This window comes from Lissotriton helveticus, chromosome 9, assembly GCF_964261635.1.
Source record: "Lissotriton helveticus chromosome 9, aLisHel1.1, whole genome shotgun sequence".
Classification (NCBI taxonomy): Eukaryota; Metazoa; Chordata; class Amphibia; order Caudata; family Salamandridae; genus Lissotriton; species Lissotriton helveticus.
The window spans coordinates 614,265,331-614,291,794 of record NC_136070.1 but is presented as its reverse complement, the minus strand read 5'-3'; the positions used below and the strand labels follow the sequence as shown (position 1 = coordinate 614,291,794).

Sequence of the window (26,464 nt, the reverse complement as noted above, 5' to 3'; positions counted from 1 at the left end):
TTGAAAAAGTAGTGGAGATCAATAGTAAAAAAAATCTTAGAAGAACCAGGTTTCCAATCTAACTATTTGTCCAAAGAACATAGAGAAGCCATGAATGCCCTAAAACAGGATATTAATATTACTATCAAACCTGCAGACAAGAAAGGTGGGCCTGTTGCGTTTGGCACCTCAGATTATGAGGTGAGGGCCTTGAAACTCCTGTGTGTTGAACACACTACCAGAAGGTGCCTAACACAAGAATGTTAAGGTTAATATGAGAGGTTGAGGCCCTATTAGAAGAGGCTAAGAGTTGATCTGTGACGAGGAATATAGATTCCTTAAAAAACAACGATCCCTTTATTCCTGCATTCCATGGATTACTTAAAGTTCATACAAAAATGTAGGATACAGTCCTGAGACATATTATCTCCTTTAAGGGTTCCCTGTTAGAACCCCTATGTAAATATGCTGGCTCTCTTTTATGGAAATATCAAATGTTGGTATCAATTTATCGATGATATATTTTTTGTATGGGAAGGCCCTAAAGAAGAACTTGATGATTTTCTGTTCTGGTTGAACCTGGGCTATGTAAATCTAAAATTCACAGCTACGGTTAGTGATACGAAGGTAGACTTCCTAGATAGTACCATTAAGGAGGTGGAGGGACACCCTGAGGTAGAGCTTTTTTACCAAGCCTACCGTCAAAAATATCCTTTTAAGGCATCGACAAATCTACTCTAAATCTATCCCTATAGCGAGTCAGATTTCATCAGGGCAAGCTATATTTAGGACCTACTTTGCCCTTCTGGCAAGCTGACAAACAACAGGTGTCCGTTCTGTTCACTCACAAAGTGAAGGAGGAGCAATAAAGAAGCCTTTAAATCTTGTTTTATTTTGTCACATTTATTTTGTGTTCAGGGACAGAGGTCAAAAGTCAGTTTACATCAACAATTACTTTTCTTCCGCACACTGGGTCATGCAGTCTGATTCAGGAATACATGTTTGCCTCAGGAACACTGAAGGAAACATTCAAAGGCCTTTTAATGCACAGGCGGAAAGAGAAGTGCCTCGATGCAAGTCAAAAACACTAGACCATTGTGAGAAAGTGCCATCTTTCTTGCATTAATATGCCCCCACTTTTTGCTAAATTGCTGATGTACTTTGACTGAGTGGGCCCTGGGCTCCTGCCAATCAAGTGCCCAGGGCCTATGTACCTTCCCTAAAACTGTATTGGAGCTGAAACCCAATTGGCATCTCTGGCCACATGTCAGCCCCTGGTAAATGGTACCCTAGGTACCCGGGGCATTGTGACCAGAGAGGACCCCGAAGGGCTGCATCACTTATTGTGCCACCCTTAGGAGCCCTGCACCCGGACACCCACACCCTGCCATTGCAGGCTGAGTGGCCTGGTGCAGAACTAAACAAAGTCTCGTCATGGCACACATCCCTGTGTGCCATGCCTACAGACCCACTGCCCAGGCATACATCAGTCATCCCTCTAGCTGGGTGACCTATGCCAGTGGTGTGGGCACAGGTGCATGAGCCCTGTGCCCCTACAGTACCCAGGGCCATACCTGGGCACTGTAAGTGCAGTGATGCCATTAAGAGTATATGGTGCTGGGAGGTTGTCGAACTCCACAGCCCCTTAATGGCTACACTTAAGACTGACAAGTTTGATATCAAACTTCTCAGCACATTAAACCCACACTGATGTCAGTGTGTGTTTTAATGTAAAATGCACTACAGAGAGCATCTTACAGATGCCCCCTGAAACCTAACCTACAACCCACGTCTGGTCTGAGAGGCTGCCTAGGCTGCCACACAGCAGACATGTTGCTGGACCCCTGAGTGGAGAGCCTCCCGCTCTCCTGGGCCTGCAACAATGCACATCCTGGGCGAGGTGCTAGGCCTCCTCCCCCAGGATGGGCAGGGGGAAGCTTCAAAGGCATACCGCCTTTGTGAGCTTCTCCAGACCACTTGCTGTACTCAGCAACTGGCCCCCACCCGTTCTGACCCCCACTCTGCCGGGAAGACTGGTGGGAAAACCTACGCTAGGAAAGGGGGGGTGCCAGCCTGTGCCAACTCCACCCCTCAGGTGGGAGAGGCGAGGTGAAGCACAACTCTGGGCTCCAGCCATCTTGAAGATTGGGAGCCCTGCCCAATTAGAGATAGGCTCCTGCTCCCCTCCCACAGGAGAGTAGCAGGATGGGGGTGTACTCACCCCAGGAGAGGGACCTATTGGTCCCTGCCCTTCCCCTACCTGTAACGCCCCTAAATGTAGTATTTAGGGGCACCCCAAACCTTCCTTCCACAGATCCCGATTTCGAAACAAGAAAGAAGACCAAGAAGAAGACCTGCCGTGCAGCTGCTAACAAGAGGACGACACCAACTGACTTGGCCCCAGCCCTACAGGCCTGTTGATTCTTGAACATGCTCCTGCTAAACCCTGGCATCTCCTGCGGACAGCAACCTCAAGAAACCCCAGAGGACCTGTCTGCCTTGACCCTCTTAGAGACTGGGACTCCCATGAGCAGTGGCTCGGTTCAAACAGCAATACCCCTGGTGCCAGCCAGGAACCGCGAATCCAGCCCAATCTGCACCCGCCGAGCCTGGCCTGTGCCCAAGTTGATAAAGACCCGGAGGACGTCCCCCCGGCGATTCTGACCTGGAATCCAGAGCCCATAGACCCTCCTCGATGACCCAGACGACGCCTGCAGACTCAGAACCAGGGCCCCCTCCTACCGCGACCAGCAGAGGGTAAGATTTCCTGACGTCCAAAGACACCCCTGCACCCAGCGCCCCCTGGCCTTCTGTACCCAACTCTGAGATGCCTACCTACCCTCCAAGATCCCAACTTACCCCTCGGAGTGTTGGTAGCTCCAGAAGATCCACCGTCCCCGGGCCTGCTGCGTTTGTTCCCTTTTCAAGATCTGCATTGAATAACATTTAGCGCCCAAAGGCTCAAAAGCATCCTGCACCCAGCAGCCCGAGTGCCCATGGCAGTGCAACCTGTGTCCTATCCTACTTCCCCATTTGCCCTGAGCAGGTGACCAGGAGACCAGCTCCCACAGCCGCGTGGCCTGCTAGCCAGCGGCCACCAACCGAAAGCCCTTCATTGGATAACATTGGGCCTAACTACCTCTGCACCCGGCTGCCCCTGTGCCGCTGAGGGTGTACCAACTGTACTTACCTGACCCTGGGAGACCCCTGAGTCTATGCCCAGAACCTTAACTCTGCCAGTCGAGTACTTACCTGAAAGCAGATTGCTCACTTTTCTTCCATTGGCTAACATTGACTGGTTTCACTCAGAAATTATTCTAAGTGTGGATTTTTGGAACTTTAAAATATTCACCTAAAATCAGCCGAACGAATTCCGATTTAATCACCTGTTATCAGGAGAGACCTCCGTGCTGCACCTTTTAGCCCAGCACAAACCCTGAAAAGTAATTTTAACCGTACTTACAAGTAACCTGAATTTTTTTCAATAGGAAACCATTGACTGTTTTTCTGTGAAATTTCTTCTGGCGATTTTCGCAAACTACAAATATTCTTTGAAAATCATACCAAGAACCAAAACGTAATTACTTACCTGTTTTAGATAGAGGTCCCAATGCTGAACCTAGGAGTCCAGTACTGGATTACAAAAGTAACGTTAACGTACTTTACCTGCAACTTGAATTTTCTTCCATAGGAAACCATTGGCTGTTTTTCTTTGAAATTTCTTCTGAGTGTCGATTTTTGCAAACTACAACGCGAGGTCGAGGCATCGAGGCCTACATTGAAGAGGCGGCGGCCCATGCGCTGTCTCCCTGAGACTGGATGTGAGGTACCATAGCCCTGGAGGTGCGTGAGGGGTGACGCCTGAGGCCCACAGGAGCCGGGGCCTGGAGAGTTGCGGGGCTGTGGGCAAGCCCTCTAACATTGGGCCCACACAGCAATGGCAGTAGTGACAGGGCGGCCTGGTGAGCCACGATCAGGTGAAGGGTGGCGCAACAGACTGGTGCGAAGAGCCCAGAGACATTGGGGTCAGGCATTGGAGGTCCCATAAGGCAAGCCCGGGAGGCCGACAGCTGCAGATATCACCAGCACCAATATTGGCGGGTGGCACTATTTCAACCCCTAGCCCACTTCGCCACACGGCCCACCCGGAGACGCAGGGGTAGATCCAAGAAGACTGGGTGCAGCGTCTTCCCCCCCCCTTTCTGGCAGAGCCGAGACTACGGTGGGGGTGCAGCCCCATAACGCCACACAGTCTAAAGCCTACGCGTTCCCATATGCCTCAGGCCTGGTATGGCCACCATCAGGAAAAAGGGGGAGCGCAAGCTGACGGACATGCTCCTTAAAGGCCCACCCAAAGGGATGGGAGGCCCTCACTCCAGGCCAAACCAAAGCATCAAACGGACTTGGGAGATGGAGAGGTGCCCATAACCAAATTATTTTTGGAGACCCTATTCAACTCCTTGAGAGAAGATTTCCATACATTAAAGCAGGAGGTTGCCAGGGAGGTTCGGGAGATACGCAGGGATGTGGACGGCCTGGGCGAGAGGGTGACAGCAATGGAAGACTCGGATCAATCCAAAGGCGAGGAAATCGAACAGATACAGCAGGATCTTCTCCGCCTTCGTGATCAACAGGTGGATCTCCAAGCGCACGCCGAGGATCTCGAAAAGAGATCTCGGCGCAACAATATACGGGTCCGAGGGGTCCCGTCCAAAGCAGAAGGGGCGAACATCACGGAATACTTACAGGACCTATTCCGAGAGATCTTAGGGGAACGGGCGTCTTTCGAAATCCGCATCGACAGGGCACACAGGGTGGGGCTGGCGAGACGCGCACCTGCTCCACCTCCAGACATTTTAGCTTTTTTACCTGACTTCCCCCTGAAAGAGCGAAACCTGCTAGAAGCCCGGCGAAAACAACCTCTCCAGTATCAGGACTATACGGTGGCCCTTTTTCAAGATCTATCGGCCATTACCCTACAAAAAAGGAAGGCGTTCAGGGTCGCCACGACGTTTCTGCGAGACAAGGGGGTCCCATACTCATGGGGGCACCCCTTTCGCCTGATCTTTAAGTGGAATGGATCCCTCCAACAGCTGCGATCTCTTAAAGACACTTGTGCCTTGCTAGGCATTGAACATGATGACAGTCCACCATCACCGGGATCATCCCAGCAGCCTTTGCGGGGAGGGTGGCAGAGAGTAGGTCGCAGGAGGAGGTCGCCTGGGATACTTGCATCCCAGGCCACAGGAGGGGCCTGGGATGCAAGTATCTTGGCTCTGGACTATGAGGTGCTGTTGGGGTTTTGATATTGTGTTGGGGGGGGGCCTGGGGTTGGGGTGTTCAGGCCAAGAAGGGGGGGGGGGGAAAAGAGTGGACGGCCAGGGTTGGAGGCTGGCAGTCAGTTTGGGTGGGGGAGGTAGGGTGGAGGTGGGATTGGGGGGCGGGGTGGAAGTTTCGGGCATTCTATGCTTCGCTTTATGCCACGGACCCAGCTATAGACCCAGAGGGGGGGGGTCGCCTACCTTAATGGAGCGGCAGTCACAGCACTCAACGAGACTGGCGCGTTCTCCCTCGACGCATCAATACGGTCAGAGGAAGTGGTGTCTGCGATAGTGCGCCTCAAGCCTCTGAAGGCGCCAGGGCCAGTTGGCTTTTCCGCCGGCTTTTATAAGGCCGCCTCACCAAATTATTCAACTCCTTCCAGGGTCCGGGCTCCATCCCCCCAGACATGCTCGCCGCAGATATTATTGTACTCCCCAAGCCCGGCAAGGATGGATCTTAAAATTTTCACTGGGATTCTAGCGGCGAGGCTTGGACCATGCCTGCCAGGCATCATAGAACCCGACCAGTTGGGTTTCATTCCCAACAGGCAGTGCAGTGATAATACCAAGAGGCTTCTGCATGTCATTGATAAAACTCACTTTAATACCTCGGACGCGGCTACCCTATCGATCGACGGCGAGAAGGTGTTAGACAGGGTCGATTGGGACTACCTGGACACAACGTTGGCGCGCTTCAGCATTGGGGAGCATTTCCGAGCATGGGTAGCCAGTGGCTATGAAGCACCCCAAGCAACAATTCACGTCAATGGCATTGGCTCGCAACCCTTTGATATCCGGCAGGGCACCAGGCAGGGGTGCCCGCTCTCGCCCCCACTGTTTGCACTATACATAGAGCAGTTTGCGCAAAAAATACGAGACAACCCAGATATTGCTGGCCTCACATTTGGAGGTGAGCCTCATACCATTAGCCTCTACGCCGACGACATACTAGCGGCAGTAGAAAACTCTATACGATCGGTGCCAGCTTTTCTGGCGGAAATGGGCGCTTTTGGGAAGGTCTCCGGGTTCAAAATGAATAGGGGTAAATCCTTGATCCTTCCGCTATGCCGAAACGCTCGCAAATCCGCTGGCAGCATAAAGCAGTTCGGGGGACTCACCTCCCACATGTCTCTCCCGTACTTAGGGATCACTCTGACTCCCAGCACAGCACAAATGGTCGATCAGAATTACGCAGCTTTATTTGCTCAAATTCAGGGGGATCTGAAGAGGTGGCAGCAGAAATCGTTATCCTGGTTGGGTCTAGTGGCGGCGGTTAAAATGTCCCTGCTACCCAAGGTCCTCTACGTGTTCCAAACCATCCCGGTGACTCCACCGATCGGGATGCTTCAGAAAATGCAGGACGCAATACGGCATTTCGTATGGGCCGGAAAACGCCTGCGGCTTCGTAGGGACTTGGCCCGGCGGGCCCCAGCAGAAGGTGGCTTAGGTATCCCTGATCTTGGCCGGTACTTCCAGGTGACGCAGCTTCGCTACTTCCTAGAATGGAATCGCCCAGAGTCAGAAAAGAGGTGGCTGTTCCAGGATAGAGCGATGGCCCAAATGTCGCTATGGATGGTCCCCTTCTTGAAACAATCGGATAGACCATCCTATCTAAAGAAGTCACCTATCACCCATTCCCTGCTCAAGGTGTGGGACATGGTAGCGGTTACCAGGAGCCTAACCACCTTCCCATCGCCTATCACGCCACTGCTTGACAACCCGGCGTTTCCCCCCGGTATGGAACCACAAGCGTTCAGCCAGTGGAGAACCTTGGAATGCAGGTCAGCAGGTCACTTGTTTGACTTAGAAGGCTTTATCCAGATCGATGCCTTGAAGGAGATGTATACCCTGATAACACCGCATCGGTATTAATGTTTCCAGATTCAACACTGGCTAGCGCAAGGGGACGTGCAACCTCTGGTGAGCCGGCGTCTCACATCGTATGAGAAATGGCTCATCACGAAAAAGAGGGAGAGGCAAGCGATCACAGACCTCTATAAAATGTTGAGCCCGCCCCTCTCCACCTCGCGTTCGGCCGACCAAAAGCAGAGCTCGGGAGGACTCTTACGGATAAAGAATGGCAGGATGTCTATTACAGGGCCCACCATACAGCCAGGAACGTGGCCAGTATGGAATCAGCGGTTAAGAATGCATACTACTGGTACTTGATGCTGGTTTGGCTACATCAAGGCAATCCAAACCGCAGCCCTACATGTTGGAGGGGATGTGGCAAACTGGGGACCTGGTCTCATTTACTATGGGAATGTGAAGAGGTTATGGCCAGTGGCGGTGCGTCCATTGGGTGCGTTGCCCCACTAATGTCACGGCCCTAAGTTCTTTCTTCTACTTCTCCGACGCTAATTCCAATCAGGAATCCAAATTGGAATTAATGTCTCTGCATCGAAGAAGTAGAACGAAGGAGGCTGGGGTGGGGGTGGGGCTGCGGCAGCACTCAGGGAGTTGAGTGACAAGCCAGCAGCGCACTCGTAGTCACACAGTTGCGGTCCCAACAACTGGCAAGCTCGTTTTTGGGCTAATCATTTTTATGATCAGCCCGAACAACTCTAGGCAGTACATTAGGAGACCGAGGGTTTGATACCACAGCCCCCGGTCTCCTAATGGGCAGTGAGTATCCCTGCCCACAACCAATCCTGGCGGCGCTGCCGGAGCAGCGTCAGTAGAGGGGTAGGCACTACAGTGACGTTGTGGCTGTTGCTGTTCCTTGTCCGGGGTCCCGCGCTCTTCAACAGTCGTGCAGAGGCGGCTGTGCGGACCGGTAAGGAAAGGTAAAATATTTTTGGGGATGCTCAACAGACAAATACTGCATTCAATGTCTTTCTGTGTCGTGATGTGAAGTGGTTGTTGGCGTTTTTTTGCTGCCTGAATGTTGTTTAAACATGCGTGCTCTAACACTGTGGGATGTGCGGATGTCTTCCCAGGTTGTGATGTGAAGTGGTTGTTGATATTTTGGGCCGCCTGTGTTGGTTGAACTTGTGTCCCAAGTACACTTTGTCGTGTTACTGTACCGTTTATATTCAACAATACGGTCTTCATTTGTGAAACAAGTGATTAAAGGGATCTCAGAAATGCGCTTTAACCTTCGGGAGAGATGTGTGAGTGTTTCACCGCATTGAAGTTCTTTTGGTTCAATGTCACTTGAGCCGTAGCCTCGTGCGTGGCAGCCTGTGTGTTTGATGTGTCTTGTGTTGATAAACAGTATCAGCTCAGTGTACTGCTACTTCGAAGCCGCATAAACTTTACTTTAAACAATGCCCAAAAGCATATGGTCACAGGTTGATGTTGTTGCTCTGTTAGAATTGGTTCTTGTTCTAATGCATTCTGGGGCTTGAAGTCTTGCCTTTTCGTTTGAATTCTTGCACATACATGCAGTGATTAGTGGCTCTCGTCTTCCAAAGTGGAGTCACGTGGCACTCCTGTTTTTTCCTTTGGTCTCTGAAGGTGTGTGGGAATGCACTCACCTTCACAAAAAGAAAATGTACGTCAAGCACACTTAGGTCGATACTCGATGGTGGATTTCTACATGATCTGCAGTAGATTTCTTGTGTGAGTGGTGCATGCGGTGCCCTTTTTGTGAAGAGTATCTTGGTAGGACCACTAATCTCCCTGCTACTCCTCGTACGGCTGTGTGAAACAGACTGCTATGTGCTCGCGCTGAGAACTACCTGCCTCGGGACGCTACAGCTCTCCAGATTTGTCCCTGTCTACTAGGAAATGGGGCTAGCTGCTGCGTGCTACTTTGAGCCCTCTTTCTCAACGGATGGCTAGAGCGGCATGATGGTCCTGTCCTCTCTGCTTCCACTCAGCAGGCCCTGCTTTGTACTCCCGAGTCCCACCTCACAGCAGGTGCCCATGTGTCAGAGTGCCTCACAAGTCCTGCCCTTCCCCTTGTCAAACCCAAATCTTCTTGCGTTATTGCTCCCCTCAGCAGGCACCGTACTACCTTTCAGGAGTTGCTGCCCCCTTACTCTCCCCAGACACACACCGTACCTCCCCCGGTCCATCTACAAAACAAACACTCTTGTCTCAAAGACATTACATTCTAGCTTGGGAGACCCAATCATCAAGTCTTGGCTGAAATTCGTGAACGGTTATATTTTATTGAAACCTTGAGTTGTCCCAGTGCTTCATTTGTATAGTGGTTTCTGGGCCCAAGCATTTGCTCATGAGCTGCCTCCGATACTGCAGAAGGTCGGGGTGCCGAATATCAAGACTGAGCACAACCCATATCCAGACACTCCCAGTCCCTCAAATTCACTAGTGCACGTTCTGTTGCATACCAGTTTTCTCGCTTTTTCAGTGACTTTCTCTTCCTCCATGATCGTTCACAGTGTGTTTTCTTCGCTCTTGTTCCGATGTGAAAGTCTAATGAGGTTTTTATGTGTTTGGGCAGAGCCAAATTGGCTTAGGTTACTAGTCTGCGTGACGAGGAGACCCCCTTTTCTAATTAAGTGATTCTGAACATTTGCAGTGCAGGTTTGCAGATGTCATATGTGTTTGGGGGGGGGGGTTGCCACTTGTTAAGCGTATTGTAGCGCCCAGTAGGGGGGCTCAGCTTTATAATCACACCCATCCAAGCTATCTCACCAACTCGGGGTGTCAGTTTCTGTGAGGTGAAACGGACAGTGCTTCAGGCATTTTGTGTCTGTGTGGATAGTTGTGGGTAGTTTGGTCGGTCTTTTCTTTTTATTCTTCACATTCAACCTTTTGTAACTGTAGATAATGGGAAAGCAGAACTCCCAGAATGCAAAGTAATACTGGACCGGGGAGTTGTTTGTTCAATTTCCGAAATTGGAATGCACGATTGGTGGAGGACTATCCATTACTTGCCCTCATGGACATGGCATGCCAGCCAGTTGCATACGCGGCATTGTATTTGTTGTCTAGGGGGAGGGTTAACAATTGAGTGCAGGGTTGCCTTTCAAGTCCATGTTTTTCATATTGCAATGTGTATGTTGATTCGAAAACTTAATAAAACAAATGTAAACAAAAAATAAATCGTACCAACTACCAAAACATAATTACTTACCTGTTTTACATAGAGGCCCCAGTGCTGAACCCAGGAGTCCAGTACTGGATTACAAAAGTAATGTGAACATACGTTACCAGCAAATTGAATTTCCTGCCGTAGGATAACATTGGTAATTTCAACTGAAAAAGTTTTCCAAGTGTCAACTTTTAAAATACAATAATATTCCTTAAAAATCAGTACTGCAAGCAAAACGCTTTTACTTAACTGTTTACAGCTCATGTCCCAGGACTGAATCTAGGATCCAGTCCTGTGGTTAGAAAAGTAATCTACAAAGTAACCAATTGCATTCAACTACGAAAGTCCCCTTGAACTCAATGTTGCATTGTGTTTGAAATTGTGTTGACTGTTGCAACAACTGTAACTATCGTATTCAAAAAGTCTATGGCCTATTTGAAAAGTATTTAACTAAAGTAACTCATCCTGAGAAAGTATATTTTGATACCTTGTTGGTTCTAAAATAAAACAACTATATCTTTTGATACAAAACAATTGACCTAGAGTTCAGTTCTTGAGTGTGTGAGACCATTTGCTAACTGTGTACAACAAATGCTTTACACTGTCCTCTGATACTGCCTTACTGCTCGACCAAGCTAACACTTCAGAGAGTAAGGTTATATCTAACTTTAGCCTCTGTCAAACCTCTGGGGTCTGGGGACTCTGTACCTTAATTTGGTCCAGTATATAAAGAGCCTCTTTCCTACAACCATTCTGTGTGCAATTGCATCACTAAAGTATTAAACAGCCTATGATTTAGAAAATGTGACAAGATAAGAACCAGTGTGCAAGGCAATATTTCATTAAGTGGGAAACAGTTCTGCGGTCGCAGATACAAAATAAAGCAGCCCTGAGCGCTGTTCTGCTGTTTATAGTAAAAGGAAAAATATTGAAATATGAAAGCAGGGGGGAGCACTTGTCTGTGTATTTGCTTAAAAGTTAGAAGCGCGCTGCATTTGCTGGAAAGGAATAGCGCTGCGCTTCTACCTTTGAAGCAAACAAACAAAAGGGCTTTCCAAAGCGCACTGAAGCTCCATTCAGCAGCGGTATGGGAACTGGCAATGGTTTTAAGGGGATGGGAATGTGGTGGCTGTCATATCATTTTTAATACATCCTTGTATTGAGATTGCGACTGTCACCCACAACGCCTTTGTAAAGCCCACCACACGCTAGTCTCCTAACTCGATTCACATTTTCCAGTCCTTTGCCGCCAAAACAGGCATCTTCCCGAAAGAGTGAGCTAATCCAACAGAGTCTGCCATTCTGAGTTCATTAGAAAATATCGGCTGCAATGCTAACTTTCACTGTGAGCCTTTTGTTTCCCTCCATATACTCATATGCATGTGTGCCTCAGTGCCTGTCAACTGTTGCAGTATGCATGCTCGCATCTCGTACCGGAGACGCATTTTATGTATTCACTCCCAATTTCACTGAACAATTAGTGAAAGTGGATGATGGCGATGTAACGTAAACCTCAACTCACAACTTTAGCCCTAGACGAATACACAGGGCATATACTTTTTTTTTTTTTTTTAAGAAAAAAGCAGGGCTCTATAAATGCAATATTTTGACTGAAAGCAAGCACAATTGAGATGGATATTAAAGTTGCTGATAACACTCCACTGGGAACAAGCACTGTGCAGGGACAACCAAAGAGTAATAATTGAAGCCGAGTGGCGGCAGAAAGAGGGAAGGGGAAGAGTGGGTGTGGTGCAAGAGAGGAAGTGAGCAGGGCTGAAAAGATTAAGACAAAACATGGAGTTGGAGCAACAACAGGGAGCGAAAGGGAGGTGGAGGCAGCAGAGGAGCTTGGTGGGATGGATGGGGGCTGTCAAGATTAAACAACTTTCGGGTCAGGTCAACAGCTTGTGATTCTGGGCAAATCATTTAACGTCCCCATGCCTAAACATGAATTTGACATTATAAATATAATCTAACTGCTGCTCATGTTAAGGCTCCAAAGCCCTTTAGCCACGTTTGCGCTATATAAAACTGTTAAAAACAGTGGCGGGGCAGAGAAGTATACGGAGGAGAAGGGGCAATATGGGTGGGGAGGATAAGCACTCATGTAATGCGTTCCAGTATCGTCGGGCTCGAGGTCACGTTATACAACACTTCAACTGCAATTAAAAACAAGCTTACCTCAAAGAACATACAACAAAATAGAATCTTCATACGCAGGCTTGGCTCTTCAGACATGAGCCACTGATGTGGCGGATTTATTTAGTTTTATATAGCGCAAGCTTGACCGGAGGGTATCAGAGCACTTTACATAGTTTGCATAATAGTAATTATATGGGTTGCATTTGGCAAAGGTATAAATACCTAGTGGTAGTAGGTTAACGAGATCTACGATAGGCACTAGGATGTGTTGTCAATCCAGTTTTGGAGGTAGTTATAGAATACATATAGGTATTGTTTTACAGCACATAGTAGCAGTTGCATAAGATTACAAGAGGAATAGGAATTAGGATAGGCTGTTGATCCAGTTTTGAGGTAGTTATGGCATACATATAAGTATTGTTTTACAGCACATAGTAGCAGTTCCACAAGATTATAAGGGGAATACGTGGAAATATATAGTAACCATATTAAAACAGAAAGTTGCGATGTACAGTAAAATAGATGGGCGATATAGTTCAGGGGTAGCTAGGGATGGGCCTCATGGAGGCGGAAGAGTGGGAGCACTGTCCGTCCCCCTACCCCCGGAGTATAGCTGAAGTTTAAGAAAAGCGTGCGGTGGCGGCACAGGCCAGTCCGATTCTATTAGGGATGTGGGTTCAAGTATTTATTGAGGAGAAGGAGTTCAAGTTTATTCTGGACGTGGGGAAGGGCTGATTGTCGCGTAAGTCTGGGGGAATGAGTTCAAGATTCTGGGAGAATCCCCAGGGAATGAGCAGGTGCGGGATTTCTCCTTAAATTCTGGTGGCATAAGGAGTAGACTGTTTGAGCTTCTTAGGGGTCTCTTTTGTCTGGCTTTTGTTAATTTGAGAAGTAGATTGGTTTAACGGTGTAAAGAGCTTTCTGAGTTATGCATGCCGTTTTGAGTATAGCTCTTGCCTTGATTGGCAGCCAGTTTAGCTGCTTGAGTGGGAGTGATGTGGTCATGGTGCCTTTTCCCCGAAAGTAGCCTGGCCACAGCGTGGAGTGTTGTTTTCAACAGGGCCAAGTATTTGTTTGGGGCACCGTAATCATTGCAGTACCATAGCCCAGCTTGGGGAGGACTAGTGCTTAAACCACAGTCTTTAGGTTTTGTTTTTCAGGTGTTCCAACATGTAGAGGGTGCTTTTTGCAAAGGCATTTAAATGTTTTCTCATGCTTAAGTGACTGACTAGTGTGATCCCCAGGGATTTGACAGCTTTTGAGATGGACAATTTGCAGTTTAGCACAATGATGTTGTCGAGGCAGATATCTATGGGAAGCGATTTTTCTTCGGGTTGGATGAGGATTAGTTCTGTTTTGTCGGGGTAGAGTTTGAGATGGTTGCTGAATAGCCAGGAGTGAACTTGTGAAAAGTGCTATTGAGGTGCTGGATGTCTTTGACGGATGAGATATTCATGTAGAGATGGATGTCACCCGCATAGAGATGATAGGCAATTCTGGCTTGGTTCAAGATCACTGCGAGGGGTTCCATATATTGGTTGAAAAGGGCAGGTGACAGGATTGACCCTTGAGGGACTCCTTGTGAGACTGGTGTTGCTTTTGAGGTTGTGTTGTTAAGTTTGATTAGCTGTGTGTGATTATTTTGGGAAAGAGGCGAACCGCTGAAGTACAGGTCTTGTGATTCCTGCACGTTTCGAGAGTGTGTTTAGGAGGATGTCATGGTTGACAGTATCGAAGTTGGCCAAGCGGTCCAGAAGGACTAGGAGGCATGCCTGTCCATCGTCTAGAGATCTGTGTAGGTCATCTACAATGTTTAATGTAGCAGTCTCTGTACTGAATCTTTCTGAACCCCAACTGGAAGGTGTTGCATAGGCGGGAATCTTCAAAGTGGGTGTTGAGTTGTGGAAGCACCCATTTTTCGATGGTTTTGGCGAGGAGAGGGAGGTTAATTTAGGGGCTGTAATTATTAATATAATTCGGGTCGACGTCCATTGGTCGTAGGTCTAGACTTTGTCTCCTAATTGGATGGAGTATCAATCTTTAGCTACACCAAATACAAACAATGTAGTACCTTTCTAGCATCTGGCTGCAGACCGCTTTAGCTGCCTGTTGGCAAGCTAATAAGTTTCATAATACCGAATCATACGTAAAGCAGGTAGAGATACCCATATCCTGAGTATATAAACATTGAAGCTTATGGAAGAGTCACAGATTCAATGGTTTTAATTAACTGCTGCTAAAAAGGAAGGATGTGGGCAACGAATTCCCTTTTACAGAGAGTTCGAACGATACCGCTGATTAAACATTGTTATGCTATTTTAATTATTTAACTGTATATAGAATACTTAAATGCTGTTGTCACCAGGAGAGAAAGTGGTTACCAGTCTCTTTTTACAAAGTATTAAGCGAAATTAATTCTGATGAATTAGTTGGTTTTATCTGTTCATGTGATCTTTTTATGTATGGTTTTATTTGTGTTTAAAGACAATGGTCTAAATAAACAGAAAATAAACAACGACAACAAACAACAAGGTAGAGATACATTTGTAATCTCAGTTTGGTATACATAGAAAAATGAAGCCATTGTATGCTTGCCACATGTATTAAATGCAAACTAGACTCATTTGTATTGCAATTCCTGTTTGTAAAATGTGTTTTCATAGGAACTTTTACCACTCAGTCACTGATAATGGATGCAATTTGCATCTACTAAAATACAAACATGTCTAAGAACTACAGGACACGACAATGCATTAGAAGAAGCCATTCTAGAGTTGTCTAAACATAAAAAGGTCCACACAGGGCAGTCCAGTATCTGAAACTATTTGGCAACTTAATAACAAAGAGCAAATGAGCAAAATTACATTCCAAGAAAGTAATGGGGAAAGAAAGATGGTCCAGAATTCTGCAAGACAGTAATGGAATTGGAATTACGGTTAGTTGTTGAGAATGGTAATGTGTAGTAATTAAATGTGCATACAAGTGTTCTCGCTGTGAACAATAAACCTTGCTCTCAATTTCAAATACTATCTTCAAAGGTTGCTCTGGTAAGGCAGGAGATATCGAGGAGATCTGAGCTTCTTTAACCTTTGTGAAAAGTAAGTGTTCAGAGCAGTCTTGCTCCAATGCCACTTGTGTTAAGAATTCTGTTCCACTGTAATGAACAAGCAATTCCCGCCACTGCTTTGTGGCGGTCCATTACGAGCCTTAAATGAAAGACTTCGGTTCCGCAGGAGCGTACTGCTGATCAAACCACTGTGAAAAAGTTATCCATGATCTGCCAGCCCTCCAATTTGCCAGATTACTTATAATTGTTTCAGATGTAGTGCAAGCCTTCCAGTCATTCCACCGGGTTCTCCATATCTTTGGGTGGGACAATCTTATGGAGCATGATAGAAACAAATGGGAATGCTAATATGCTCATGGGACCGAAGAGCACAACACTATTTACTCTTAGAAAGCTGATGTAAAACAAATAAACTTCTTGGTTCGTGAAATTTGCATAAAGCATTTTTACCTATGAAGGCGACTGGAATTCTCTCTCCAATTCATACAACAACTACACCCCAGGTCAATTATGAAAAAAAGCTGGCAGCTTGAACTCGCACTATGAATCAGATACCAGTTTTGTATTACTCATTCAACTAAGAAAAATTCACAATTCCTCTTATAAGTTATAAGGAACCAAGGTAAATTGCCAAGTGTGCATTTAGAAGAGGACTGTGCTTTCTTCTGCCAATGAAACTGGAGCACTTTGCAAGTGATTGTGAAATTCCAGTCACAGCTGCTTATCGAGATTAAGAATAGCACACACTCAAATGGACCTACCTATTCAGGTCTAACTCCTCGCTCTCTGAAGAATACTAATCTTGAGCTTGTGCAGCTCTGGCAGACAAAAGCACAGGAGACTGGGTAAATATTTAGGAATCATTGACGATAGGGGCACTAACAATTAGCGCAGCCACTTAATGAAGTCTAAAGCAGTGGCACTGGGAATACCATTCCACTTATTAATAAAATCATTATTTGGCACCACATTTTGTTCGCTCTTAAAAGTTATGAGTGGCAAATTGTCTCCCTCTATCACATACAGAAGAGAAATTATGAGGGACAAACATACTACATCATTGGACCTCCAAATAGCTTAGACGTACAGGTTTATAGTCAGAGTCCGCAATTACACATCTCAGGCCCAAGTTTGTCTCGAGTTTGGTCTTGGCAAACAAGCCCTAGCGAGCAGATGCTCCTGTTTAGAAATGTGCTACAAGCTCCGATCCGCTCAACCAGATACCCTGGACCTTCTCACATGGTACAAGATCAGGTCATCTTGCAATAAGTCTCCGTACAGACACCATGTGGAGGAATCCATAAGTGCTCTTCAGATGGACAACCTATGGTACAGCCAATATCAAACTCATGTTTTTAAAAAGCCTTGGATAAATTGTTGTGCAAACAATATGTACTGAAGGTGAAGCAACTGCAGCCAAAGGGGTCACACCAGGCAAATTATAAATACTTACACCATCTTAAAACCACAACCCTACTTTGATATCTGCTACTCCAGAGTCCTAAAGAGTAAATATCTACTGCACAGCTTTGGGGTCCACTCAACATTGGCCAGCCCCCCACCTTGGAGAAGAAAAATGACAGGGACCACGCAGGCTTTGTGGAGTCACAAAGGAGCTTTAATACATATCCTTTGTATTTGTCCGGCATTATGAAAAGAACGACGTACATGCTAAGGAATCTGTTTAATCAATTATCAGTATGGACGTGCAAACTGTAATTGGGGCATTGAATCCAACTAACACAAGGTTGAAGGTTAGCTAAACAAAAGCCATGCTCATTTCTGACAAAAAAAGTTTGACAAGGCAATTTGGAGTATAATCGATCCTATTTTAATGATGCCACCTTTTCATGTTTCCTATAGTAGTTTTTAACTTGTCCCAGCCCTTTGCATTCTAAAGGCATACTGGTGAATGCCTATTGGATCTCTGCCCTTGAGCACCTCAATATTCTAGGTCCTTTGTACTGATCAACTTTCTGGGAAAACATGTCCCAGTCCGAAGAACATTAAAAGACGTAAGAGATAAAGTGTATAGGGTCTTTTGCCCCAGAACATCTACAACATCCAAGGTCCTCTAGTGCAAATATTCTCTTTGCGAAAATATGCTCCAGCCTCAAGCACTTTAAATAGACAAGAAAAAAAGTTCACAGGATCCTCTGCGCTCAAGCACTTTCAATACACAGTTTCTCTTGGTCCAGATGGACTTTTTGAGAAAGAGGCAGTAGTCATTGTTCTAACCATGAACTTGTTACCTCTTTTAACTTTATATCAGTAACATATTATTCTGAACTTTGTTTTCTTCAAATGCATGTAACGGTCTAGATTGACTCTACAAGAAAATAACAAAACTTGACCGCGAGATGATTAGGGTTAAAACAAGCATTGGCAATCCCAATAGGTCTCGCCTAAGCTACTGGGTTTGCCAATGTGTTTTAGCCATGTTGTACAGCAGTGTGACTGCTGTTCAGCATGGCAAAACGTTAGTGGCATAGAGGAGGGTGATGTGGAGTAATGTAGAGTGGAATAGATAAGAGTGGCAGCCTCTTTTACAAGACTTATTGCCCCTATATGGATGGAACCAAACATCCATACACAGTTGGAACATGCTTACCTTCGGTTAGCGTCTGCACACAGTTAACAAGGAAGTATTTCAGAAGGCATAGGCCATTGTCCTGAGCGACATTCATTACAAAGGGCCTGGTAATGGGAGTAACCAAGCCGTCAGAATTATAAATGTAACAGGGGCACCAATGGTGAGTTGTATTCCACCAGCACAACTAGTCAACCTCATCGGGTTGGGGTGGAATACCTGGAAAAAAAACACACAAGAAATTGGCACCGTAAGTCGTATTTCAACATGATGTACCCAAAAAGCAAATTCACAGTTATTCTCCCTGTGCAAAATTACCAGGGTAGGCAGGAGGGACGCAGGTTTCCAAGGATTATAACAAGCCACTCGTAAGGAGGGCCTTAAAGCGCGCTGAAGTGGCTCAAAGACATGTTAAGGTTCATATAAAACATTAAATAAATATCATTGTTTTGTATATATCTGAATTGCCAACTGTTTGAAACAAGTAACATAGGAATTACTTCTTACACCCTTTAAGCACATTTCAGTGTGATGTTTTAAAATAATGGTATAATCCCTGTGTCACCAGCACTGCACTGGCTATACAGGGAAACACCTTGGTAGGCTGAGGGCTGTAGCATCTTGGGCCCTAAGCTCACATGCTAATAAAGTGATGACACAGACACTAGGAATTGGTGGGTAGAACTGGCCCAGGGCACATGCGCCTGGCACCTTTTATTAGCAGGGTCATCTGACTGGCGACGCCTTTTTTGGATAGGTGTGAGGTGGGTGTTAGGACTGCCCCTAGGAATGGGCTGCATCATTACGTGCTTACTTAGCCTACTCAGTTAAGAAAGAATCTCCGAGGTAAACGGACGTTTCCTTATATACAAAACATATGGGATACCATATTTAGGAGATCTAACTTCCTGGATATAATTGGTGCAGAGCCTGAAATGTTTGAATACATCACATGGGTTTGTCGTCCGCATTCCCTGCAACCTGTATAACGATTTACCCCAATAAATTGTAGCATTGTCAGGGCCGAGCACTATTCAAATATCAGCGAATGTTGGGTCTCGTCCACTCCAGGGATATACTGTTGACTTACCTTCAGAGTGCAGAACACAAACAATATTATTAGTTTAACACGTCTAGCAAACTCTGTCCCCAAACTTTTAAGAGTGAAGCCTCAGAAGGGTATGAGGCCTAGGATGAACAAAATGAGCACCGCTGTTTATTATTTACTTGCCTGTTCAGTGACGCCGGTCGCAGCGCTCCGGTTCCTCTGAAACCCCCGGTTCCTTTTGTTGCCTCAGACTTCCTTCTCCCTTCAGCTTGGCGTCCAGGGAAGACACAGGAGGATCGTTGTTGTGCACTGTGACTCCTCCCCTTGTGGGCGGAGTCATAACCTCTATTCTTCTAATTGGGCCCGCCTGAACAGACATGAGCAACGGATGTCCGAGCTGAGTTACCGATCGCGTGTGTTTTGTTGCTCTTTCCAGTAGTATTATTATTATTATACCTGCATAGTCGCTAACATTTGGAAACAAAATAGGTAGGGTGCCCAGAATTTTAAAGCAAAAAACCGGGACATTTCACAAAAATAGAAGAAGGACTACAATTTTACTTCAAGCAATGAGAGCGCTCCTCAGCAGAAAATTACAGAACAGGCAGTAAGAACATACATAAAATTTAATTTTTAACCCCAGTAGCTTGCCTGTTAATTAATTTGCTTTCTTGAAATAACTGCTAACTTTCCCTACTTTGTAAAACATAAAAAACACCTCCCACCGTTTTCAGTCGACCCTCTCTAAAAACCGGGACATGAGCTAAATTTCTCGAAATTTACTGGGACAGCTGGTTAAAAACGGGGACGCCTGGTCACCCTAAAAATAGGGTAGGTTAGGAAAAAAAGTTGACTTGCATCGACGCGAAGGATTTTCAAAGCGAGAGACAGATGAGCTATTGCAATTTAACAACATGTGGACTTTGTCACCTAAATCGACAGTCTTGGGAAGTAATATTCTGGAATTGGGAGGAAATTACTTCGGGACCTATCATGAATTCAGGGACAAGGTGTGGCAGAGGAAAGGGGGTGACGTCACGATGAACGGAGTCATGAAAAGAGGAGTTTGAAAGTTAAATAATACATTAGAAAAATGTGCTGCAAAGAAATTGGCAGGAAGGATACATGGGACGCTAAATCTGTTCTAGGTTACTTGATTAATCATAAAGAGGCTGTATTTATAATAACTTGCAGGAATAAATCAGCTGCTGCTGAGATCTTTGTGTGTCCAGTAAATATCAGGGGATTCTAATAATGTACAATAACTCTGATGGTTAATGCACTTCCAGGAGAGTTCTTTGTTTTGTCCTGTCACCCCATTGAGACTCATAAAGTAGCATAGAGGGTTAATGTGCTTGCTGCACAGCACATCTTGTAGAATCCAGATCAGAGATCTGTATTTTATGTAGAGAGATAAGTGGGTACCTGCTTTTGATAGAGATCCTGTTGTAGCCTCCAGTTCATAATTTTTTTTTTTTACAGAGTTTTATATAGCGTGAACTTGACCTGAAGGTATCAGAGTGCTGTCCATAGCACCAGTTGCATTACATGAGGACGCATTCATTTTTGTGAGGCATGGGGAGATTAATTGATTTGCCCAGAATCACAGGATGTTCAGCATCATTGCCAAGACTCGAACCCGGTTCCCCAGATTTGAGGTCGACCGCCCCAGCTGTTAGGCCAACTCCTCTTTCCAGTTGCTATCCTAATATTGTATTGTAATTGCATTTATATAGTGCTTACTACCCCTGACGAGGCGTCAAATCGCTATTTCGGCGAGTTAGTATAGTGAAAATATGAAAGTAATTTGAGTGGTGGATATGTTAGTCACTTATTTGGTTTGAGAAGGATAGTGGAGGGATAGAAGAGTGAAAAAGGTTTGCATTTATATAGCGCTTGATACCCTTGATGGGGTGTTGAAACGCTTTTTCGTCGAGTAGCCAGCTACTTTGGAACCCAGACAGGATTAGTAGTGAATTACTATAGAGAAAATATGAAAGCAATTTTAAGTGGTGGATATGTTTGTCAGTTATTTGGATTGAGAAGGGTAGCGAAGGGGTAGAAGAGGTAAACAGGTTTGCATTTATATAGCGCTTGCTACCCCTGATGAGGTGTTGAAGTGCTTCTTCGGCGAGTAGCACGCTACTCCGGAACCCATAAAGGATTAGTGGTGAATTAGTATAGTGAAATATGAAATTAATTTCAGTGGTGGACATGTTAGTCTGATATATAGCACCAAGAGCCATGAACCATGCAGTCTACAAGTCATGGGTTTAGATCCTTACTGTGTTTTTCTCAATCTATTGCTTTTGTGTAGAAATAAAGTTGTTTCATTACAGAAAAACCCAATCACTGTGTTAGGTTTTAAATCCTGATTTTGTGTTTCGCTTGACCTTGCACTCTTAACATATAATGTCTACAGGTATGGCTTGACTCCTACACACCTTATAACCCTCAGTGTCTTTTGGAGGATTTCTTATATTGATTTACACACTTGTATGATTTAATTCCTCTTTGTTTGTGATATAAATCCCTTTGACACCCTATACTTTGATGAGTAGCGCTATAAAATAATTAAGTAAAAAATAAATTAATAAGTGCCATTAAATTGCTATTTGTGTAATAACTCGTACGCACTCACACTGCATGCAAATCTCTTACAAAGGAGGGTTGAACAAAGTTAAAAACGTACCTCCAAATCATAGTTACTCTAAAGTTCTTGTGAAGCGATAAGCTGTGTGCCTTTGTTTCTTTCGATTGCATTTGTGCCAAGGTGTCATGCTCCATATGGCATTCTGCCAGGATGATACTTGAACAAAAGACGGGCTGGTGGTCCTTTAAATCAAGCCTTTGCTTTAAGACCTAGCTGGAAGTGAAAATAAGAAAGCGCCCTGGTCACCTTATATATGTTTCTGCTCTAAATAGAAAGCAGACAATGTGTGAGCCCTGCTAAATTGTGTCCTGGTGTCAGAAAATCACACAAGGGGAAATTCAGCATACTTTACTGGGTCAGACGGATCCCAGATCCAAATGGAAGGGTCAAGAGATAATTCTTAAATAATCCAAATTACTTTTTTAGTCATTTACCTTTTTTATTTTTATCAGGTTTACATGGCGCAAAATTTGCTCAGGCATAAGCATCAGATTATATTGCACTAGTTTTTTTTTTATTTACACAAGGAAATTAAGTGATTTGCCCAGACTCACAGGATATTAAGCTGATGCAGGGACTCAAGCCAGTTCCAAAGGTGGCAGCTTTGGCCACATGGCCTAATTTTTTTTTTTTTTTTTTTTTAAATTGCCCTTTAGCTGCTTTGCTCAGTAAACATAAAACATGAATAGTTTAGGTAGCTGTGAAGTACTGTTCATGTTTTCATCCTGTATTTATTTATTTCAGCTTATATTTGAACGGGATACACGTATCTTGATGATTTTTTACCTGTTTTGAAATGAAAATACCGGTCAGAGCAGTACAATACTTGTTAGGTGGTAACACTACTCATAGTTTGCTCAAGTTCTTTGCCCATCTGGATATCACCTCCCTGCAGTAATCTTAACAAAGATATTTGAAACAGAATCACTGAAGACCAACAGTAATTCATCGGTGCTTCACACATGCTTTGGGAATCTATAAGAGGTAGAGCTGGAAAAAGACTGGGCAAACTAAATTTCATTGTAACGTGCATTCACTTAGTGGAAGTTTTAAGCATAAGAAACAAAAATTTGAAGAATGAAATAGAAAATACTAAAGAACAGACATGAAGCAATTGGAAGAGCCACGGTAGGAAAAGCTATTTGATGAGTTGATTAGATTAAAGATTTCTAAGAAAGAAAATTCTGAAAATACAAAATGTGCACAATAGATCATAAATGAAATGAAGTGTATACTTCTTCAGAAGTGTAGGTGAATGAATGTATCATCCATGGATCATCTAAGGAAACAACAAGTATGAACAATAATTCAACAGATGAATAAGTAAAAAAGTTGCATCAAATAACGTTAGACACATCACAAGTATCTTGAAGAGAGTTTTAACAAACACTGAGGGTGAAGTTTTATAAAAAGGCACATTTGTACTAACCTACAATTCCAACCACCTTGAGATGATGGAGATAGCATTTTTCAAGTTTATGAGGACTCTGACTTTTATCAAGAATACCTTCACAACACAACCCGAAAGCCCTAAATACAAGGTGTTGAAACTAAAATCAATATTCAGTCCACCCATCCGAATTAAAACTCTTGATATACTTGAAGCAATGGTGACAAATGCTTTCGAAATAATGACCTGAAACAAATTTAAACAAGCATTTACAATGAAATGGTCTCGGCATTAATAAAGGTAGAGCTATTGGCATTGCTCATGATTTTTTTTTTTTAAATCATAAATAAATGGCATTGTCATTTACATTGCCAATAGCTTAATCGTTAAATAAATGGCATTGTCATTTACAATGCCAATAGCTTAATAGCTCGCAAATGCATGACCTATTGCATTTACGCCCACACAGAGCCACACACACAAAGCCACCCACACCACACACAGAGCCACCCACACGGTCATTCACATAGAGCCACCTACACAGAGACACTCTCACACAGACAGAGCCACCCACACATAGAGCCACCTACAAAAAAAGCTATCCACACAGAGCTACACACACACAGAGCGCTACACACACAGAGCGCTACGCGCTACACACACACACACACACACACACAGAGCACCACACACACAGAGCGCCACACACACACAGAGCGCTACACACACACACACAAAGCACCACACACACACACACACAGAGCGCCACACACACAGAGCGCCACACACACACACACAGAGCGCCACACACAGAGCGCCACACACACACACACACACACACACACAGAGCGCCACACACACAAAGACAGAGCGCCACACACACACAGACAGAGCGCCACGCACACACAGACAGAGTGCCACACACACACAGACTACACACACACACACACACACACACAGACTACACACACACAGACTACTCACACACAAACAGACTACACACACAGAGACTATACACACACAGCCCACACAGCTCTCACAGCCCACACAGCTCTCACAGCCCACACAGCTCTCACAGCCCACACAGCCCACACAGCTCTCACAGCCCACACAGCTCTCACAGCCCACACAGCTCACACAGCCCTCACAGCCCAAACAGCCCTCACAGCCCACACAGCTCACAGCCCACACAGCTCTCACAGCCCACACAGCTCTCACAGCCCACACAGCTCTCACAGCCCACACAGCTCGCACAGCCCACACAGCTCTCACAGCCCTCACAGCCCACACAGCTCTCACAGCTCTCACAGCCCACCCAGCTCTCACAGACCACACAGCTCTCACAGCCCACACAGCTCTCACAGCCCACACAGCCCTCACAGCTCTCACAGCCCACACCCCACACAGCTCTCACAGCCCACACATTTCACAGCCCACACAGCCATCACAGCCCACACAGCCCTCACAGCCCACACAGCTCTCACAGCCCACACAGCTCTCACAGCCCACACAGCTCTCACAGCCCAATCCACCCGTGCTTCCGAAAACGACTAAAAATTGAGTTATTTAGAGAGGCTTTTGACTGTCAAGGGAGGGATGATGGTGAGCGAAAAACACCAAACAGGGCATGTGCTCCACAGTTAATGGACCCCTGCTATATCACCGAGACTTGCAGTTGCATCGATAGAGTGTTGTGAAATAACCAAGCAACTACATGCAGAGCTATACAAAGGTGCACAATGAACATGGCTTACTCCACACAGAACACATTTGGAAAGTAAATGCGCAGAGGCGTGCCAGGTATAACTTCCCTCACCCAGAGGTGCTCGGAGACTTCCCCAATTACACTTTAGTAATCTGCGAGAGTGAGCTTTGACTGAAAAGTAGTTATGGGGCAAGCTGCAGTACCACACAGATCACCCTAAAAACAACACTCTACCACCCCTACAGTACAAACGGAGTACCAGACCACGAGGAAAGCACTTTAGGACTCGCAAGGGCTATGAGAAGCGCTAAATAGCCAATATTACAACATAATATCAAACATCGAAAGTGACAAGACAAGGGCAGTGGTTTGAGTTAGCCCCCCTTTACTTAGACAAGGGCGCATTTAAACATGAGAGAGGGTAAGGGCGCAGACAAGCGGAGTGGCACCATAAGGGTACCAAGGGAGTCATGTACACCAGACATCAGGGGATTGAGTTAGGCAGCCTCCCATCCAATAAAACATGGGGCAAATGCCATCAGAAGGGGGGGTAATGGTGCACCCTAAACATAAGAGAGGGGGCATAATACACCCGACTGGAACAAGGGGCAGAGTGGTTCTCACCACCAGCCATGTCAGAGTTGGCACGGGATGGCTTGCACTTTAAGCTAGGGGCCCGCGATGCCAACTCCTTGAAAACGCTTCTTTTACTGAATCCCTCTGTATTAAAGTCATTTTTGAAACGCGAAAATGCTCCCTTCGTGGGGATGTAGGGCACAGCGACACTTCTCCTTACCCCCTCCTCACACTTGTTTGGTCTTCCCCTCTCCCGCCCGCCTCTTACCTTGCCTCCCCTGGGCAGGGTGCCCCCGGAGATGGCCAGAGCCCGGTACATGTCGCCCGCTTTCCAGCTCCCCGGCGGGTGGCTGATCTCCGAGTCTGGGGGCTGCGATGAGGCGAACCCCGGAGGCTGCTGGCGGCGGAGGGTCATGGAGGGCTGGAGTTCCGGGGCGGGGTGCGTTATAGCGGGACGAGGGCCGGTCCTGAGGGGAGTTACAGGCAGAAGGCAAGAACGAGAAAGCCCGAGTTTGTGCCTCCGACGCCTGGAGCTCGGAACGAGGGGAGGGAGAGCTCAGGGCGGCGGAGGAGGGCAGCCAGTGCCGCCGGAGAACGCCGCTTCATGAGGCGAAGGGGCCCGCGCTGTACTCGTGCGTCTCCCCGGGCTGAGAGATCAGCTGATGCGTCAAGCGCACGACAGCCAATAGTCGTTTCCAAACGAAGGACATCCCTCACTTTAGACATTTCTCAGTTTTACACCCTGGTCAAACACACCGCACATCCCGATGTAGGTGTCACACTCCCCACTTAAACCTAGTGAATATTTATGCTTCGGAAGGCTGTGTATTAAATTACATTTTCACAGTCAATCACTCGACCAGAACAAACCCGACTCGGACCGTCTGTCGCAAGACATTAATGATCTTGGGGTGAAGATACAGTGGACACTCATTCTGCCCCATCATTTCGTGTGTGGTGATCCAGGGGCCGATGTGCAGAAGGAAAG

The 26,464-nt window shown here is 46.0% G+C and overlaps 1 protein-coding gene across 1 annotated transcript in view; it reads right to left on the bottom strand.

Annotated features, from left to right (window-relative positions):
- The window catches only part of PLD3 (phospholipase D family member 3), a 231,615-nt gene extending 212,131 nt beyond the window's left edge, over positions 1–19,484 (bottom strand). The window contains exon 1 of the mRNA XM_078660655.1: positions 19,336–19,484. The gene's annotated coding sequence lies outside the window, so the exon portion shown is untranslated. The remainder of the gene's footprint in view (positions 1–19,335) is intronic.
- Positions 19,485–26,464: the final 6,980 nt, after the last annotated feature.